This window comes from Eulemur rufifrons, chromosome 7, assembly GCF_041146395.1.
Source record: "Eulemur rufifrons isolate Redbay chromosome 7, OSU_ERuf_1, whole genome shotgun sequence".
NCBI lineage: Eukaryota > Metazoa > Chordata > Mammalia > Primates > Lemuridae > Eulemur > Eulemur rufifrons.
The window spans coordinates 163,711,137-163,732,940 of record NC_090989.1 but is presented as its reverse complement, the minus strand read 5'-3'; positions in this window follow the sequence as shown (position 1 = coordinate 163,732,940).

The following is a 21,804-nucleotide window of genomic DNA, read 5'->3' as shown; positions in this document are numbered from 1 at the left end:
ATCTTCAAATGGACACTTTTATATATCTTGGTTAATAAAATTCTTTGAACTGGGTGATGGGCTGATTTGATATCAGTTTCCAAAGAGTGTTAGAATGTAATTTTAATGTGGCTTATTTTTCAATTAGAAAAAAAAAAGTCTTGAAAGATACTTATAAATCTAGCTTTATTAATTTTCTTGAGAAACCATAAAAGTCAACACGTTTTTTTTTCTAACGAGTTTGGAGAAGTCTCGGAAATCAAGCCTTTTTCTATTCTATTTCTGTAGTTTCTCCTCACTTTTCCTCCTCTAGTGTTTGCCTCTTATGGCCTCAAGAAATAACATAACCTGAAATCATTTCTAGGATGCAAACACATTGCCAAAGATACGGACTCACGGAATTTGTTCTCTGTAGTGCTGCCACGAGTGGCTTTGCTCAATCTGTTTCTGACATGAGACAAGAAAATTTTCAGTTGAAATGGGTGCAAAGTATAAATATTTCCATGCATTAGCTGCTTAATGTTTAGTCTTTTGGATTGCTATTCACATTATCTTTGTTTAACACATCTCAGTCTGCTCACTAAGTTTTTGCTTCTTGTCACCAAAAAACCAACCCAACAACAACAAAAAAACCCAACTATGTAGAAAATAGTAAAAATGTAGATGTACATAAAAAAGTGTTAGCAGTTTCCAATAAAATGCCTCCCACGAATAAAAGACAGAAAATACACTTCACGGAGGACCTTTTCAAGATGATGATTAATTAATCATTCAATTAATTAATCATTTCAAGATAATGATTAATTACTTTTTAAAGGAATCATTCTAGAGATATGATAAGCTGCTCAGCAGTAATTTAAAGTTGGCAACTTGTTAACAGTTCCCTGTGTGCACCACTGAGGTCGGCTGGCTTCTGTTGGATAACTGTAGTCGTAGAGTTTGAAAGCAAAGTGCAAAATACCATCCTTAAAATTGGAGCTGTCACATTAAATTATGTCACCTCTGATGACAGGTCACAGGAGAAAGCGATACATGATTTTATAAACACGAGGCACCAAAAGCATGCTCAGTGGAATTCTAGTTGTCCACCGTTGTTAGGATAGAAGTTATTTTCTGTCAAAAATTAACATTGTCCAGGGCTTTTAAAGAAGTTAAAATAGAAAAGGAAAGTTTGTCTATTGTTGTAGAAAGTTCTATCCACAGTGAGTTAGAATGTGGGTGGGGGAAAGAGAGGTATTCTATAGATAATAATACCAGTCTCACTAATTTTAAATTGCAGCCTAGACAGCATTTAAAATATAAAACATTATTAATTGGGCTGTAAAGAGCATTATGACAAGGGGTGTTGGGAAATTTGGAGTGGCGGTAGTAACATATCTGGGGGAGCATCGGGAGGTGGAGGTAAGAACACTCTTAATGATCTGCCTTTCTCCATCATACCTACATAGACTTGTTATAGGTGAAATCTAATCAAACAATGGAATGGATAGCTGTGAGCTATAGCTGTTTGCTACACTTCTTCCTTTTTATTGCCTGCTGCCTCCCTTTAGTTCTATCTTAGAGACCGCTAGGGAACATTGTATGTATGCATGTATGTATTTAATTTTTTTACACACAGGATCTCACTCTGTTGCCCAGGCTGGAGTGCACTGGTGTGATCATACCTCACTAACAGCCTCGACTTCCTGGACTTAAGCAATCCTCCTGTCTCTGCCTCCTGAGTAACTGGGACTGTAGGTGTAACACCACACCTGGCTAATTTTTTCTAGTTTTTGTAGAGATGGGAATGTTGCCAAGGCCTGTCTCAAATTCCTGTTCTTAAGCCATCCTCCCACCTCAGCCTCCCAAAGTGCTGGGATTACAGGCATGAGCCACTATGCTGGCCTAGGGAACATTTTAATCAGCCTTGTGATTACATAAATCCGTTGCCTCAGCCCTCTGCCCCACCCCCACCCCCTAGTTACCATGTGTACGGAATTGCAGGCAACTATCAGAATCTCAATAGATTTTATGAAGTGGTAAAAAGTCTCCTCTGAAATGTTAGTATTGGTCTTCTAGGCATCTTCACACCTAACAATTTATGCTGAGTTATGCCATAGTTTCTTCAGTATATTTAGTTATGTTTTGAAAGATCGTATAGGAGGTATAATTCATTATAAAAACTAGGATATGGAAAAAATAAGCATTTGCTAGAATTAAATTTCTATTTCAAATCCCATTCTGTCAGGTTGGTGGGAGGAAATGTTAGTTGTTTTAAGAATTCCACTTCCCTTTTCTTTGAGATATATGTCCATGTTGTGGGCATGGGAAAGCATCCTCTCTGGTCCTCCATGTCATCTGTCCACACTGGCATCCAAGGAGGCTCCCATTGTCCTCCACGGTCCTCTCTGTGCAGTCTGTGCTGGTCACTTTGGATCCATATGTTGCCGCTGTCTGCAAAGCCTCTGGATCAGAAGGTTTCTGTCTGTTCAAGGCACTCACAGGGGCATAAGGATCTTGAATCTTACATTTATATCATGTCGTGGCACCAAGAACTTTGGGTGGAAATGTAAAGTGTATACAATTCTGAAAGGAAAATTCCAAAAGAAGAGCCATATGCTTCTCTTAGGATTCTCCTTGGTGGAAAAAAGGACAGGTTTCTCTGCAAGTCTTGGATCCCCCAAAGCAGTCTGAGGTTATAATTATCTTCCAGGCTTGGCCAGGGGAGCATCTTCAGTGGGGTTGCTTCCCCTCTGTACTTCTCCATATCTCCAGCCTAGGTTGTCCACATGAAGATGTTACCAGCCTCCACGTGGAGATTTTTCCAAGTTATTAGTGTTTGTGGAAAACATTTTCAGGGTGCACCACATAAGCCAAGCAAGCAAAATCTTTATTGCAAACCAAAAATACACTCTCAGGAAACAGAGCGGGCAGGCTCCAAAAGAGCAGCTACCCTGTGAGGAAGTGATCTTAGATTTTTTGTAGTCTTATTAATTGAGGGAGGAATATTCAAGGCTAAGGGATTGGCTTTTACTAAGAATTTGGCTGGTAATTCCTAAAATTGGGTTCCCTCCCATTTTCATACTTTATATGGTTGTCTCGGGATTATGGCAGTTGCAAGAGTGGAGAAATTTTAAAATCATAATGTAAATAATATTGTAATTAGCCAAAATTTACATAAGGTGGCAAAGACAGCTGATAAGTGGAAAGCCGGTTCTTGACCACTGTTGTCAGCCCCTCTAGTTAGCTTCTGCTCAAGAGCTTTTTGTTTAATGCCTGCACCAGATCTTCAAGCCCCTGCCTCTGGTCTCAGCCCTGTTTCCTGGTCTCCTGCTCTAACAGAGGGAGTGGTTGGGGCAGGGAGAAACCATGTTATTAATCATGATGTTTTCTTGTATTTTGTTTCTGAGTTTTTTGGGGAAGGGAATAACCCAAATTCTTTCCTCAAATCCTAGTTATTGAGACAAAAGCTGGCCAGACCATTTTTGCTTGGCTTTCTGCTTTGTCACATTCCTCCCCAGGGGCAATAAGCACAGAGGGCTACCTTATAAGTGGTAGCACAAATAAGAAAAGAAGATTCTTGGGGGTAACTATCAGTGGTTACTGTAAACAAACTTCTGTTGACTCTGATTTTTAAATTAGAGGATATCAGTTTTGTTTCCATATGAGAAAACAATATAGCAGAGTTTACCATGCGTGAAAGTTGGAGTCCATCAAGATGGGTTTGAATTTAGGATCTACTGCATATTAGTTGTGAGCAAATAATGTAACTCTTCTGTGACAATGTTAGCTACAGTAATGATAAATTCCTTCAGAAGGTTAGATGGGGGAACCTACTTCAAGCCAACAAATGTGAGGATGTTTCCAATTTTTCCTCCAATCCCTTTAACTTTTTGATTTTTAACCACTCTATACAATTCTCAACTTTCAGTGCCTCCAGACAGTCTTTTTACTTCTCGTGAATCTTAGTTAAATTTTTGACTCTTCTTTCAAAGCCAAAATCTTGTCAGTTTCAAAGTTTTCTCTTCCTGTGTTCCATGTTGAATTTAAGTCTTCCTCCTTCCCTTGAGGGAAGAGGAGGACTCGTAGTTTTATAGAATTATGCGAGTCATCTTGTTGCTGATCAGAAGACAAGAATATTCAATCTGTTAAGTAACAGCTTCACAATGTGAATGTATTTAATGCTATAGAACTGTTTACTTAAAATAGTTAAAATGGTAAATTTTACATATTTTACTATCATAAATATATATATTTTTTAAAATCAGCACTTGGTGTCTAAACACAAAATATTCATAAACCCAAGAAGAAAATCCCAGACACTCTATGTGTCAGATTAAGAGACCATGTAGTCTATTCAATGCCATTCAAATCATGTTGTATGATCAGCTGCCTGCTATGCAATGCAAAGAGCTTGCTCTGCTCTTTAAACTTTGCTCATGCAATTGTTCATTCAATAACTACTTACTAAGACCCATGCCACATACAGCGTACTGGTCCAGATACTGTGAGCATGTTCCTGGCATCCTTACGCACAGCCTTTGTCTTTGTTTTACTAAAATACCCATGAAGACACAGAAAGAAAAAAGAAACTCACTGATAACACTCATTAGCAAGATGGAAGTCAGTCTAACTCTAGAATTTGTGAAAGATTGATACTGATTATAAAGCCCAAGAGACTGAATAGAGGCATCTTCTAGATCACACACAGCATTTCCTACCTTCAACCTATGAAAAAGATGTTGAGAGAGAAAGTGGGGAAAAGCAATAAAAAGCAATAAATGGTGTGTTAACTTTCAAGGCGTGGATCCCAACAGAGTTTAGAATATAGTAAAGATTTTTTTTGTTTTATTTCAGCTTATTATGGGGGCACAAAAGTTCAGGTTACATATGTTGCCCATGTACCGCCCATCCCCCCGAGTCAGAGCTCCAAGCCTGCCCATTCCCCAGACAGTGAGCATGGCGCTCATCATGTAGGCATACACCCATCCCCTCCCCCAACCCCCCACTTCAGTCTGATATCCAATTGGTATCATTCCCAAATGTGCATTTAGCTGATGATCAGGGAAACCAATTTTCTGGTGAGTACATGTGATCCTTGTCTTTCCACTCTTGGGATACTTCACTTAATAGAATGTGTTCCAACTCTCTCCAGGAGAACCAAAGAGATGTCATATCACCGTTATTTCTTATAGCTGAGTAATACTCCATAGTATACATATACCACAATTTACTAATCCACTCATGAATTGATGGGCATTTGGGTTGTTTCCACATCTTTGCAATTGTGAATTGTGCTGCTATAAACATTCGGGTACAGGTGTCAGGTGTCTTTGTCATAGAATGACTTTTGTTCCTTTGGGTAGATGCCCAATAATGGGATTGCTGGATCGAATGGTAGGTCTACTTGAATCTGTTTAAGATATCTCCATAATGCTTTCCACAGGGGTTGCACTAGTTTGCAGTCCCACCAGCAGTGTAGGAGTGTTCCTGTCTCTCCGCATCCGCGCCAACATGTGTTGTTTTGGTACTTTTTGATAAAGGCCATTCTCACTGGAGTTAAGTGATACCTCATTGTAGTTTTGATTTGCATTTCCCTGATGATTAGGGATGTTGAGCATTTTTTCTTATGTTTCTTAGCCATTCTTATATCTTCTTTTGAAAAATTTCTATTCATGTCGTTTGCCTACTTTTTGAAGAAGATTGTTTTTTTTACAAGTGCTTATGATTTGTGATAGAAAGTGTTTTCTTCATCCAGTGTTGTCTTTGTGCCACATGGGCCTGGTTCTCCAGGCTTCTGCTGAGTTCACATGTCCATGGGTTTAAAATACAGTGCTATATTTGAACAAATTTTAATTACTTTACTTTTAAACTATACTGTTTAATCCTTTAAAATAAAGTGATAAACATATTGCAAAAGACAAAAAGGCTTAAGATAGGTTTACCTTATGAACTAAAGTGCTATGTGCACATAACCAACTCACAACAACGCAAGTCTGCGGAGGAACAAAAGCAAATACCACTGTCCCTTGGTGTATGTGAGGGATTGGTTCCAGGATCCCCTGGGTATACCACAGTTCACACGTACTCAATTTCTGCAGTAGGCCCTGTGGAAGGGTCAGGGCCTATTGAATAGTCAGCCCTCCTTATACGTGGGTTTCACATCCTCCCGATACTCTCTTTTCATATCTGCGTTTGAAAATAATTTGCACATAAGTAGATCTGCTCAACTCAAACCATTGTTGTTCAAGGGTCAACTGTATACTCTCTCAGTAACTGATTAATTATCCTGCAGTCTATCATCTTGCATATTTTGACATTTAGCTTAAAATGTTCTCATGTGATTTCGTTTGTGTGCATTTCATCTTTCTAACTAGGTGGTCAGTTTGAAGTTAAAGTCTGTCGTTGGTTTGTATCTCTTAAAAACAGCTGGTAGAGTCTTTTGCATCTGAAGGGCAGGGATGGCAGATGGGCTGCAGTGGGTTACTAATGTCTGCCATGGGCTTGAGAGCAAAGATCAGAGGCACAGTGCAAATTATTTGCTAATTCTACTTACAGGAACATAATATGTGCTTACTGATTATGGAAAGAGTCACCAAGAAAGAAAGCCACCTATTTTTCTTCTACTTTTATATTCATATAAATATGTAATTTCAATTGCAGGTGTCTCTTCTCACTTAGAATTTATTTCCTAGAGTTTTTAATAATGATTTAAAATTACTTAAGACTATGGGATTAAAAGATAGTAATTATATCACTGTTTCTGTCATAAGCTCTCTATTGCTTTAATTGCTAATGTAGGAACAACTGAGTTTAGAGAACAAAACTTAAGAAAAAAACATTAAACACCCCAAAAAAGATTTTGAGACAGAGGAACCTGTGCCAGAGCATAAATTGACATGTTTGCATTTGAAATCAAACCAGAAGTGTCAAAACCCATCTGTTTGGTCAGGGCTTCCAGTGAGTGATTGGCAACTTTCAGAATCTCCCTTTTTGGAAGTAAGAAAGATTCTAAGCTTATTATTATTATTTCAAAGTCTGCAAATAGTTCAAGGGAACATTGAGAATGAACCTGGATAACAGTGAATAACAACAAGATGAGAACATGGCCCACCATGCGGTCTGTGGATGATTTACACGTGGTGCCTGGGAACAGCAGAGCTGGAGTCGGTTTCTGTGCGCACATCTGTTCCAAAGCACCGTGCAGTTAATTTCAGTCACTCGTGTTTTGGTTCACAGCTGTTACGAAGTAGGGATTCCACTTTTGTCATGTTGGCTACAAATATTTCCTTCTGGCAGATGGGATTCTTCTTTCTGAGGAAGGAAATAAAATTCAAGAAGGTGAATGAGAGTAGTAAAGAAGGAGCTTGGATAAACTGATCAGTTCGAGTTCCTCTGACATGTACTCGAGGTGTTGAGAGCCCACTGTCAACACAAAGGCTCTGTGTATGTGCTGAGCATGTGTAATGTAGAATTCCAACAAGTTACTGGTCCCTGGTAAGTTAATTTTCTTATCTTCCACAGGTGTGTTAGGTGAGCATTGGAAATAAGAGTATTACTTTTAGATTTTACTCTTAATTTTTGGATATGGATCAGAAATATATTAATAGCATGTTGGCTCAAAATGCTAAAATAAAGAATTACTCTTAAAAATAATCACACTTTATTTAATACTGAATAAATTTGGGGAAGCTAGATTTCTTTTGGATTCTGAGATCTGAATCCAGAAAAAAGAAAGAAACAAAAATTGGCATCCAAAGAACATATTTGAAGAATGAAGAGCAAAAATCACTTGTTTTATAGATAAACACACAATGCATATATACATACATATTTTTATATATACAAATATAGCGATATACATATATACATCTATCATAACAAAACCTTATAATGTACGTATTCATAGATACGTAACAGGAGTAGCAAATGTAAAGACTGATAAGTGAAGTTTGCCACGGACATGGGTATAGTGGAACACATGGTCTGTGTTTCCTTTACAAGCTATATGCCAGGTGGTATCTTCTCTTGGTCCTCTCGTTGACACTATGTCTGGAAGGCAGGCATTGTGATCTCTACTTTAGAGTTCAGAAAACTGAGGTCATGCAGCTATCAGCTTGTGTGCTGAGTTTGAGGCAGGCTCATCTCTTTCAGCTCCCCCAGCCCTCTTTCATTTGGAAGGAAGGCTTACTTTGCAGTTGGTGTTTTATGTACCAGTTGGTGATTTATATGCTCTAATAAATAAGTAGACTATTCATGCCTCATCACAGTGCCACCATTGTGTGTCATGGTTTTCTGTATTCACTGAAGCTGTTCAGATATGTCCTATCATGCAGAAAAAAGCACGTGCTATTCCTTTCTCAGGCATCTTCTAAGGGGTCCAGTAACTGGAACTCTTTATGTAGTAATCATATTTTCTGAAATCATTTTTGGAAGACAGCATGTGATGAAGGATTTTTCTATGAATTTCAAGCATAAAAAACAATCTGGTGTGTATACTTTGGATGTCAAATTTTGGAATTTATAAACATTTTTATGATTTATCGAGTTTTTGTGGTATAAACTGGTTGTGAAAATCAAGCACATGTGGTTTATTATATACTGTTATAACGTTAGGTAAGCAGCGATTAATGGAAAAGCTACAGTCCTGAAGTGGAATGTGATGGAATTTGGGCATTTTCCCATGATTTATCCTATTGATACAGAATATATTTCTTTTTCTGGAAGCTTCTCTAGAAAACTGATTCCATCCTGTCCCCTGCTGCATTTCAGATATGACACTTCTCTCAGGGTCTCTACACAAATGGGAAAAAATAATTTTATTTTGAAATATTGTCTCACAAATGGAAACTTGGGCATTTGATTTTTCAAACTAGTGGAAATGCCCAGGTTTGACAGTAATATGTGCTTATATATTCATGCTATACTTCAGCACTCTTAGAAAGTACTCCCTGAGTTTGTACCCACTGACCAGGAAAGCAAACTTCTGACATTCAGGTGCCTCAAGGCTGTTTTTCTGCTATCTCTGTGCTCTTTTGGAAGTTCTAAATAATCCCGTATGTTAGTGGTCTCCCAAGGAAGACTTGTGTGTGTCCGTCTTGTTTCAGGGCTCTCTCCCAGTATCATAACCCAGGTTTATCAGAGCTACTCACAGCGGTGGGATATGACAGTATGGCACTAGTAATTTGTCTGCCATAGAAGCAACCTCTAGGGGATATGGGCAGTTTGTGGTATTTTTGCTGTAGCTATGTGCTATTGCCACATAAGGTATACTTACTTGTATACATTATGACAAAATGTACCATGCGTTTTTAAATTACTGATTAGCAGCAAAGGAAGAATGCTTGCATCATTAAGCATTCCTTTAGTTGGAAATTGCATGTACCAAGAATTATTCAGGCATTATCTTGTTTAAATTTTTGAAATGAAGAAACCAAGGCAGAACACAAGCTCACATAACTGGAAAGTAGTGAAGCCACAAAATCTAGTCTTTCAGATTCCAGAAGCAGGCTTTTAACCTTTGTTTAACTGACTGTTTAACTCTCCGATATAGCTTTATCTATTTCTTCGTAGGAGATTAAAAAAACACAGTGCATGTGTTGTGATTTTTCTTACTCTTTGATAAAATGTATTTATTCTCTAATATATAACAGTATAATTTATTACATTAAGGAGAGAACCATTGTCTCAGTTGTGAACTTAGCTCGGGAATAAATGTCACTGAGCTTAGCTCTCTCTTGCAAGAAAGCAAAATCATAATTCATCAGTAGTGAATTTTTTTGTCCAAATTTTAGTTTGTATGTGGTCATGGCAAGTAGCAAACCAGTATATATAAATGAAATTTCTGTCTACTTACTTTACTTTCTGCCTGTCTACATCTCCAAGCATGACAGATTAACTCACTGAGCTAACAATGAAAATTTCCTTTTGTTTGATTTGACATAATGTAACCACAATGATGTAATTTTTTTCCCTTTGAAAGGATCTCTTAGTCTGTGTTCCCTGTCACGTGCCTTCCTCTACCCTATTAGCTTCTTTCTTTAAGTTTTCTGGATTGCAGACTTATTGCTTGTTATCCAATTCAACATTGTCCAACAGAACTTTCTGCAGTAATGGGAATGTTCTACACTCTTCTGTCTACTGTGTCTCTAGCTATATGTGGTCATCGAGACTGAGGAACTGGATCTCTAATTTTAGTTAGCTTTAGCTAATTTAAATGGCCACATGTGGCTGGCAGCTACCATATTAGACAGCACACATCTAATAAGATTTTGATAGCTGAGGTAATTCTTGAGCACAAAACATGATAAATGGGATCTCAGAATTTGTAAGAGAACTTTTAAGCAGTTTGTAAGTATTACAGAACAAAGAAGATTTTCTTTCACAGTTGACTTTTAACCAATTTTTTCCTAGGCATTCAAGAGACTGACAGTTTCTAATCACCTTTGTAACTAAAGAAGAGCCAGGATGGTGCTTACCTGTATGAGGCTTCCTTTTGGTCAGGGTTTTGTGCAGGTGTTGAATGATTCATTCGCTTCTGAACCAGCCAAATGTGAGCGCTTTGTATTTGCCATATTAAGAGAAAAGTGGCAAAGCAGTCAGCCAGGAAGCGGCCCTGACTTGGTTTGGCTTTTCGGAGTACATATGAATGCGCAGCTTGCTGCTGATGTAAAGCATGTGGAGAAAGCCCATGGAGAATTATTTTTCTTTCATGATTGAATGCTAGTACTTGGTGGTATGTGGAAAAACAGTCTCTTGATTGTACAGGCCAACAGCTGTTGTTATCTGAAAAATAATCATTATGATAGAAAGCACACATTTTTCATGTTTTCTGTCAGATCTGTCAGAATATGTTCTGTGTTAAAATATGCATGTTTCATCTGAAAAAAATGTAATTGGTGATTTAATATATTTTTTTTAAAAAAGTTCTTATCCAGAATTGGGAACACAGTATCGTTTTTTTTTGTTTGTTTGTTTTTTAACTTCTATACCAGTGCTGCTAATAGAAATATAATGCAAATCACAAATGTAATTTTTTAAAAAAACTTTGTGTCTTGCTCTGTTGCCTGGGCTAGAGTACATTGGCGTCCTCATAGCTCACTGCAACTTCAAACTTCTGTGCTCAAGTGATGCTCCTGCCTTAGCCTCCCAGGTAGCTGGGACTAGAGGCACACGTCACTAGGCCCAGATAAATTTTTTATTTTTTGTAGAAATGGGGAGTCTGTATATTGCCCAGTCTGGTCTCAAATTCCTGACCTCAAGTGATCCTCCTGCTTCAGCTTCCCAAAGTGCTAGGATTACAGATGTGAGCTACTGTGCCCCTCCCACAAATACAATTTTTAAATTTTTCAGTGGCCACATTAAAAAAGCAAAAAGAAGCACATAAATTAATTTTAATATAGTTTTTCAACACAATATAAATATGAAATGTCCTATTTTAAATCAAATGTTTAGTTTATTATATCTCAAACAAGAAGTAGTACAATTAATCAAAGTATGCACCTAAACTATCCACACAGTTTTGCCATCTTAACGGTAACTTGCTTATGCCAGCAGCGAGGAAGCATGGAGAGCGAGTGGCAATGAAACCGCAAAAGGTGTTTTACACAGCTTGTTGACAATTAAGTTTTTTTCCTTTTAAGAAGTGGTCCAAAGCCCAGAAGAAGTGGTTGTCAGTTGGTGCAAGGTCTGATGAATACAGCGGATGACAGAGAATTTCCAAGTCCACCTGCTGTACTTTGACCAGCATTGTTTTTGCAACAGGTGGTCCAGCGGTTGTCTTGCAAGAGGATTGTGTCTATTGACCAATCTCGGCTGCTTAATTACAAGCATCCTCATCATTTCATCTAACTGGGTGCAGTAGACATCCACTGTAATGGATTGACCAGGTTTCATGAAGTTATAGTGGGTAATACCAGGGCTGGACCACCAAACAGACGCCATTAGCTTTTTTTTTTTTTTTTTTTTTAATATTTATTTATTTATTTTTTATTTCAGCTTATTATGGGGGTACAAAAGTTTAGGTTATGTATATTTCCCATACACCCCCCCCGAGTCAGAGCTTCAAGTGTGTCCATTCCCCAGACAGTGCACATCGCATTCATTATGTAGGTATACACCCATCCCTTCCCCCCACCCCCCACATCTGCCCGACACCCAATTGGTGTTATTCCCAAATGTGCACTTAAGTGATGATCAGGGAAACCAATTTGCTGGTGAGTACATGTGGTGCTTATTTTTCCATTCTTGAGATACTTCACTTAGTAGAATGGGTTCCAGCTCTTTCCAGAACAAAAGAGATTCTGTATCACCGTTATTTCTTATGGCTGACTAATACTCCATGGTATACATATACCATTAGCTTTTTTTGATAAATATTTGGTTTTGGACTGTGTTTTGGCACTTCATCTTTATCTAACCATTGTGTCCAATGCTTGTGATAATCAAAAAGAATCTATTTTTCATCACATGTAACAATACGGTGCAGAAATGGTTGGACTTTATGTTGTGACAGCAAAAAAAGGCAGGCTTCAAGACGATTTCTTTTCTGATGCTCGTTTAATTCATGCAGAATCCATCTATCCAGCTTCTTTACCTTGCCAATTTGTTTCCAGTGGTCCCATATTGTTGGAATAGTAATGTCAGACCTTGCTGCTGATTCAGGCATCAGTTGAGATGGATTCTCTTCCACTGCAGCTCTGAGCTCATCATTATCCACCTTGCTCTCAGGTCACCCACGTGGCTCATTTTCAGGATTAAAATCACCAGAACGGAACTTTTCAAACCATTGACGTACTGTGCATTCATTAGCCATATCCTTCCCAAACACTTCATTGATATTTTCAGCTGTCTGCATAGCACTGGTTCCACGATGAAACTCATATTCGCAAATAACACACATTTTTGACTTCTCCATGGTTTCACAAACATTGCTCTAAAAGAAATTTGAAAGATAATCACAAGCCAAAACATGCGTTTGAAAGAATGAAGATATACCTTCAGGATAAAAATAAAACTAGAAGGGTCAAAGTGAAATGTCAGAGATACCAACTGTATAACTTACTACTTAAGGAAATCGGACACTTCATGCTTAATAACCTAATATTATATTTTAATATGTAGTTGGTATAAAAGTTAATGAGATATTTTATGTTGTTTTTTCTGTGATAAGTCTCTGAAATTCAGGGTATAGTTAGCAGGGTTTGGGCTGGGCATATATCAAGTGCTCAATAATGACATGTGGCAAGTGGCTATACCCTATTGAACAGCACAAACTCTAGATGCTTATTCAGGGCGTTTTGTCTCTATTCAAGCACATGGGCCATAAAATTGACTATTTTTTTATGAACCATAATACTTTTTTTTCCCTCTTTACAAATCAGAGATTATCTTGTGTGAATGTCCTGGTTTTATTCTAATAAAATGAAACAGTTCTATTCCAATTAACTTCAAATAGTACTTTAGATGGTCTTTTTAATGCAATTTACTTCACTGTCTCATAATTCTGTCCCTTAAATCTAAGTTTTAAAAAAGGCAGGTTTTGTGTGGGTACATTGTATGGGATGATTTTTCAATTGCTGTTAAAAAAGGAATTTTAAAAATATTCTGTTTCTTACCTACTGTAATCATATAGTTACATGAATGTAGGCAGAAAAAATACATATACAGGTTGTGTCTATGTTAACTACAAATAGTTTAATTAATACATAGTTTTTGTAAGTAAAACACTTGAGATATGGACTGAAATTCTGGTGGAACTTACTGGCTGTTTTGGATTTTATAAACATCTCTCTATGAAGTAGAGTCTCTAAGAGACTCTATTGTATTATAGGTATTCGAGTCCTGAATTTGCTCCTTTAAAAATCACTCTGAGCCTCAATTTCATTGAGTATAGATAATATAACCTTACACCAAGTCAGGACTCAGTAACTGTTGGTCAGACGAATGGATGCTGTGAGTAGCTCTGAGTTAATATTACTTTACACATTCAAGATTGGCTCAATGTATGTGTATAATTGTATAATTATGTACAGAGCATCAGTACGGTAGAAGTATTATATAGAGGAATGCATGTGTTTGAGAAGTATGTAATATTCTAAGACATTAAGTATATTTGCTACATTTTTTCTTTTAAAATTTTCTATAATTTGGAGAAATTTCATACCAAATAAAGAAGCTTTTAACAGTTAAATTGGTTTGAAATAAAAGAATCAAAGTTCAAATATGCCTTTTAGGGTACAATATCCTGGCTGTTCCAGCAATATTCTTTCTTAAATGTAAAGTTTATAGTATAAACCAACTGTATCTACTTCTTGGACTCCATTAGAAGCAAGGGATCTATGGTTTCTTTGGGAAATAACTGAATGCTTTCATATCTCAAATGATACCTTTGTTTCCCCCTTGACTCATGGGAGAGCAAGAGTACAATTAAATTGATTTTAAATCACATTTAGCATTTTGTATTGATTAGATACAAGTGCTCTGAAGCAAATGTCACATTGTTCAGCTCCAAAAAGCATCTGCATCGGATAACAGAAGCAATATGAGCTTTCATTTCTGTTAAGTAATTCAGCCAATGTTATAAGTCATGAGAGTGAGATCCGCGTGGTGGGCAAATGGCTCCCAAACCTTGTTATTGAAATGCAGCCTTCAATTCAGTTTATTAGCTTGTTCTTTGTTCTCATTTATATTTTATTACCTTGGAATACAGTCATAGGATCCTGGAAATGGAATTTTCTTTAAATAAATTGTTCCTAAAGTTTTAAAGTCTTTCTTTAAGTGATGTCTGGGAGCAGACACTATGTCGGCCAAGCCAGGTTTTGAGATAAGGGAGGGTAAAAATGTTCCTCTGAGTTGGCTGCAATAACATCTTTGTGCCTCTCACTTAGTCATGTTTGTTTCTGGAGAGCAAATTCCTGGTTGTGTTATGGGTGAGGGGAGTGAAGAGATGGCTTCGAGGGCTAGAAGTTAGGTATATAAAATAGCCTTGCATTGGTGAAAACAGTTCTCCCCAAAGTAGTTCCCTTTTCACACCAAGGGATCCCCAGAATGACAACATGAAGAGGGAAAAATCACCAGCAAGTGACCTGGCCGTCACTCCCACCCTCGTAGTGGTTCCCACAGGCTCTTCCTATGAGCAGGAGATTCAGAAGTAGCGTGATTGTTAACATGGTTCCCAGCCCATGCAGCCCCCTGGGGAGGAGAATGATCCAGCTGTTCAGACTGTTTGTCCTCGGTGTCTGCATCAGTTCTGTTTCAACATGTCCATTTGGTCCCCAGCTCGTTCTTCATTCATAATCAGTTTCTATCTCTGACGATACTGTGTGCTCAAATGTCCCTCCGTTGCGGATACTTTAACCCACCTCTTTTACTAGGCCAGGGGCTGACTCATCTTGGCTATGCTGGAAAGGCAGCGTTGCTTGGTGTTTAGGGCACGGTTGTGGCAGCCAGGCTTTCTGTGTTCAATTCTGGCTTCACCATTCCAGTGGCTTTGAGATTGTAGGTGATTTCCTTAATCTCTCTCAGACTGTTTCCTCATATCTAAAATTGGGGTTAATAGTAAGACATGCCTCCTGGGGTAGCTGTGAATACCAAATGAATTAATAATATATGTAAAGTGCTGAGGATGCTACCTAGCATATAACAGGTATTTAATTTGCATTAAGAAATAAAATAATCTAGTGGCAGTTGTTCTTGTTTGTGTCTGCCTTGTTGGATCCACTCCTTTCAGAAAGCTGAGGGACACAGACAAGACTGGGAACAAGAGTTTCTGCTTTAAAATACTTGCAGTGATGTCTTTCTGTTTTCTGAGGCATTCAGGCCTGTGATGTTCCTTTAGCTTAAAGCCATATATATAGTCTGCTCCTGGCATTAGGTGGCAAGATGTAATTGTAACAGGTGTAAATAAGATTTTGCAATCCAGTTCTGTGGACAACCAAACTGAGATGGATGTGTTTCCAATATTCCGCTTCTGTATAGCACACAGCAAGGAACAACTTTGTACATACATCTTTTAGGCACTTGTCCAATTATTTCCTTAGGATAAATTCCTAGAAATCAGTTTGGTGTTTTAGGGCTTTTAATAAATACGGTCCCAGAATGATGCGGATGCCTGCAATCATGGTAGATAAACAGGTGCTGAGTTTTGTGGCAACGCTGAAAGCGCAGAGATAGAAATGAAGTGTGGAGTGAGCAGTCATGCCCGGGTGGGCACGGACGCCTCATTTTTCTGTTTGGGCTTCCTTATACCGATGGTTGTCTCTACTGGTTGCAGTAAGACTCTACTGGATGAGTACCCAAGACTGACGGGGTGTTTGTCTGTAATGACAAGTGCTTGACTGTAGCGGCAAATGATGAGCGTCCCTAGGGAGGCATCACCACCCACTTGAGAGAGATCCATGAAGGGTTTATGACCCTTTTGAATCCTGATTGAGCATCGCTGTCTTGACCCCCTGGGAGCCAATTGTCTGGAATACTTGCTCTGTCAGTCTGAGCGATGTGCTTAGAATCCCTCAGAAACCGGGAGCCTGATTGTTTGTGAAAAACACAGTGAGTGATCAAGAAGACTTAGGGATTGGAAGCATTTCACTGCTTTATTCTACAGCCACGTTTGCTGAATGTATTAATGAGACCATCAGAGCCAACATCCAGTATGTTAGCTTACCACAGTCACCTACAAGATATTATTTGAAAATTTGAGACAATTTTTAAATGTGATGACATCCATTAAAATGGTTTTGTAAGTCTTTCCCTTTTGCCCCGTGTCTGTAGTAGGAGCACTTACTTACCATATATGATGCAAATATTTTTTAAAGTTCTATAGAAATATAAGCACACATTTATATTGTTCACTAAGAGCTACAAAGTGTGTGTGTCTAGTCTTGTAAGTTTCCCAAACTGTGTGTGGAGGGACAGGGGCTCTCAGAAGGGGTGATGCACAGCTAGGATAAGAGAGAAGAGAAAGAAAACAGGCCAGGCCAACTTTGTTCTTGTTGCTCCTTTTTGCTCAGAGATCTTCTTGAGGAAAGGCAGGAATGCAGATGGAAGAGCTGTCAAGTGTCCAGGTTCTGTGCTGTGTGCAGTTAGTGCCCCACCGAACCCATTCCCCAAGTCCAAACCCATTTCCCACCCTTTAGATTGTTCCACAGTTAAAAGGAAAGGCAGTCTGATCCTGGCTAGTATCATGGCTATAGGTTAAGGTAGAGCACTGTTACGGTTAGTAGACACATTGCTCAGTGATCAATATTCCCTATTTGCTTTTCTGTTTGCTCATAAAGATGGTCTTGTTAGAATCTTCTATTGGTGGTGCAGATTGCCCAGGGCCTCTAATAAGGAGCAAGGTGTCTTCTGCACATAGAGAGGTTGCTCTTGGCTGCTTTTAAAAGCTGATGGCTAGGACACACAGGTAGAGAAGAATGGTCACAAAACCTTCATTAAATGTTAAAATGGTTAGCTAAAAATAAAAAAAAAAGTAAGAAAACTCCTGTATAAGTAGGTGAGGGGAAACATCAATACTGCTCATTGAACAGTCTATTCTTCTAATTTGAAAAGAACAACTATTTGTCATGGTTCTTGTTCTTGAGCTGGCAGTTACCTAATTAAATGCATATGAAATTCAGAAGGCTTTACTAAGGGACAGTAATTTTCCTGGGTTGTTTTTAAAGTAGCTTGGATGAAAGAATTAAGTTGAGCAGATAATGGATGGATTCTTCCATTGTGTATTGAGATCCTGAATCGACTAATCATGCCATGGTTATTCATCCATGTGTTACCTTATAATTTGAAATTAAAGGCACCATTTTCATTTATTGCTGACTCCAGGGGTAATGCTGGTTCCAATTTTTGAAGACTGTGATCTGGGTGGGGAAGCTGCCCCTGGAAAAAACCACAACATAAATCAAGACAAACTTTTGGCTTAGAATAGGTCATTGTGCATGGATGGGGCACAACCCGATTATTGGTGTTCTTTTATGTAATCTGTATAGAGTATATGGAATTTGAAGTTTTAATATCTGTACTCAGTATCCAGGATGATTTTATTTTGATTTTAATTGATGATGTATTGGTTACTCTGTCTGCTACTCTCACCCACATTCTTGTCTCTGTTACCTTCCTGCTTTCCTCTGTGAGCAGTTTCTGCTTATTTCTGTCCTGTAGACTACCTTGCCCATGCTCCCTGGCAGCTGGATTGGGTCTGGAAGTGACTAAAGGAAATGGGGATTGGAGCTCCAACTCTCACATTGCTCAGCCTTCCCTGCCCTCGGAGGCCTAGGGGTGCCGTGGCTTCCTGCTCTTCTCTGAGTGCCTCCACCTCCCTTGTTGGTTCCTTCTACTGCCAGCCCCTTTGTTAATAATCTTTTTGTTAATAATAATAATAATCCTTATGTCAAGATCTCTTCATTTGAATCATCTCAGTTGCATTTGGTTTCCAATGGGACTCTAATACAGGTCATTCAGTCAAGACAGCAGAGAACTTCCCCAGTCATTCAGGGCAAAATGCTTGTTTTACTTACCTGTTCGACTTTTATTATATCACTTATACCTGTTACCTTAAAGCAAATGGTAATAGTTGTCTTTTGCAAGAGTCTGCTTTGTTCCAGGGTAGTAAATAAGAGAGTTGGTGAGTTTAGGAATATCATAGCCATTTATAATATTAAATATTAATATTTATTCAGCATCTACCGTATGCAAGACATGGTGTAGATCAGGGTTGACAACATAACCCTGGGCCAAATCTAGCTGTTTTTGTAAATAAAGTTTTGTTGGAACATAGCCATGCTGGTATAGTTACATATTTATGGTCCATGGCTGCTCTTGCCCTGCAGTGTCAGAGTTAAGTAGCTGCAATGTAGACCGTATGATTTACAAAGCCTAAATTATCTACTATCTGATACTTTGCTGAAAAAGGTGGCAGACCCCTGGACTGGATCCTGGGAATGTATTGGTAAATAATGTGGACGTCATCCATCATCCACTGCCAAAACAACCTCACATCCCTTCCCTTGTGGAGCACATTTTCTCATGGAGGATAAAGAAGGCAGTAAAGAAGATAAGATAGGAAACATATTCTGTGTTATAGAGGGGTGATTTCTAGGGAGAAAAATAAATCAGGGAAGGGGCATAGGAAGTGTTACTATTGGAGGATGCTTTCATAGGTGTGAGATGTCTAGGTGAGATGTCTCCATGAGAAGGAGAGCTTCAGCCTCATTTTCCTAGAATTCACCTCCTACATTTCCCACCTCTTATCTCTTCTCATTTGTATAATTAACATTGCCAGTTTCTACCAAATTTAAATCTGGAAAATAAGAGGATTATTTTTCTATTATTGGGGTCCACCAGTAATAGAAGGCTGAGGGAAAACATGGCCTTGCAGAATTCTTCCTCAGGGAAGCATTTTTTTCACTTTTCTCTCCTTCAGCAAAGGGGAGTCTTGGGTCACAGCACAGGAATACGTTCCACTCAAGCTTCATCCCCGAGTCGATGGGTCCTGCTACTGGTAGCTCTGGGCAGAGATAGAATTCTATCGAGGGAGATTGTCCATCTTTTAAATCGTGTGCATAGTAATTACCACTTATTGTGGCATAGGGTTGGGGGGGGCCCGGATGTGATTGTGGTCTAGGACATTGGTGAATTTATTGCTAGCTCATGGCCAAGTTCTTATCTGCCTTGCGTTAAGTGATAGGCAGTGCCCTCGCTAGGTAATATTTACATCCCATTCCCCTTCGAATGCAAAAGCTAAGTAGAGCCCTGCCATCACATGGCTGATGATGACACACATTTGGAAACATTTCAAGAACAATTGTATAATCCCAAATGTAAGTATATTTAATAAAAGTGTAATGTAACGTGATTATCCTATAAAACGAATCTTCTTCCTGGTCCCCTCCACCACAGTAAATGCCCTGCTTGCAGGGCAAAGGACACTGATTCAATTTTATTCTGAAGTGTCCATTGTAGTTTGATGGTGTATTATTAATACTCCTTTTGCTTTGGTTTATTGCATTTGAAATTTCATCTACTATTGGAAATTTAGCTTCATATCTACATTATTATTTTAATAATAACCTATTAGATTCAAAACAAAAAAATTCATGTTAGCAACAGAATAAATTTAGAGATGAGTTTAAAAACGCCAACTCACAAGGCATTTCTATACGCCAGATTATTGCTCTATAGCTTTCATTATATTTCTAAAAAATGAATTTAAAGCAAAACATTTTCACTGAAGGAAAAATGTATTTAAGTCATTTGAAGTCTTTGATTGTACTTACAGATGAGTAAGGAAACTATCTTAAATATATCAAACTACATCTAATGCTTATATACTGCATATTATTTAATTTATCAAAAGTTTCTAGTGACAGTCTAAACTCAATATGAGACTTCAGGGGTTTAATAATAATTTCATTTGGAATCATCTCTGCCTTCTAAAAACCCTCTGGCCACTTAACAGAATGCAATAAAACATAATTGTAAAATATGAGGCATGCCTTCGTATTTCTACGTTTCCAAGATACATGTATAAATAATACAAAAAAACTCCAGTTTGCTATTTCACTCCATAGTTTTGCTAGGAAATGTTGACCTGTTCCTTGGTAAGTATTAAGAATGAAAATTAGAGGAGCATATTAGCACAGGGGAAACAGGCCCATCACCTTTATATGACCTTTGGAGTCAGTTCATAAATATCTAGAATGTTAATGTCCATCAAAGGACCTCGTAGATGCTTTGTATTCAAAGAAAAGAGAAAAAACTTTTTACCCTCAAAGAGATTTGAATCCGTTGAAGGCAGTGACATAGTAACTATGTTTGCAAAATGAGGAAAGGAATCAACCACCACATCAACAGCCAAGGAAAAAGAGAAGGGGGTTAAAAGCGATTACCTTAAAGGAACAAAAAGCTAACAAGTAAAATAATGTCTAATCCTCAAAGAATCAAGTCAAGCCATATAGTAGATGCATTTGCTCTTTTTTTTTTTTTCCCCATTTGTTTATAACTGTGCTTAGCACAGCCCCTCAGGAAGGGAAAAAGGCACACTTTAGCTCCTTAATCCCTTTTGAAAAACAACAGCTCTACTGTCAGTTGCTGGTAACTGGAATTCTTGTGAGGCAGTCTGGGTATTTATTCATTAAGAACAGAGGCTCTGGGGTCAAACATAGGTCAGGGTTTAAATCCTGGGTTGTCCCTTACTGGTGGGAAGACTTTAGGCAAGTTATTTAACCTCCTGTGTCTCCCAAGTTTGTTATGAGTCAAATGAGTTAATATTTGTAAACGCTGCGTTTACTTGGATTCCAATGCTTGACATATTCTAATACAATTAGCTATTATCAGCATCATCATCATTGTTAATAAAATTTCATTTGAACAAAGGAATCTGTGGCTCAAAGCAGGTTCGAAAAAACGCTGACCTATCTTGACATTTCTGGCGAACTTGGGAAGTTATTACTTTTCTCTTCTTTGGCCCTTTCTCATTAGCCAGGGGGGAAGTTTTACCACCTTTCTAGCATTTGCTAATTTTCTCTACAACAAAGCATACACTGGCCCGGGGGCTCAGAGCCTCGGGCAGGATTCCTTCCAGCAAGAGTTTAATACCTCTTTTGTTTCAAGGTTAAGAGGGTTAAGTGTTTGTCTGTGGCAAGTGATGCTGATTTTTCAGTTACGGTGGAGATAGAATGTTTCCATTTAAATCAAAGTAATTTCGGAACAAACCGAGCAGGCTTATAGAAAATAGACACCAAATGATAGTACCAGAGGCACAGGGATGTGACCAAAACCACCAAGATTCTCTATGTGAGCTCAGTCTCTCCCTGTGGAGTCTGGAAACCTCAGTGTGTCCTGGCCTCGCTT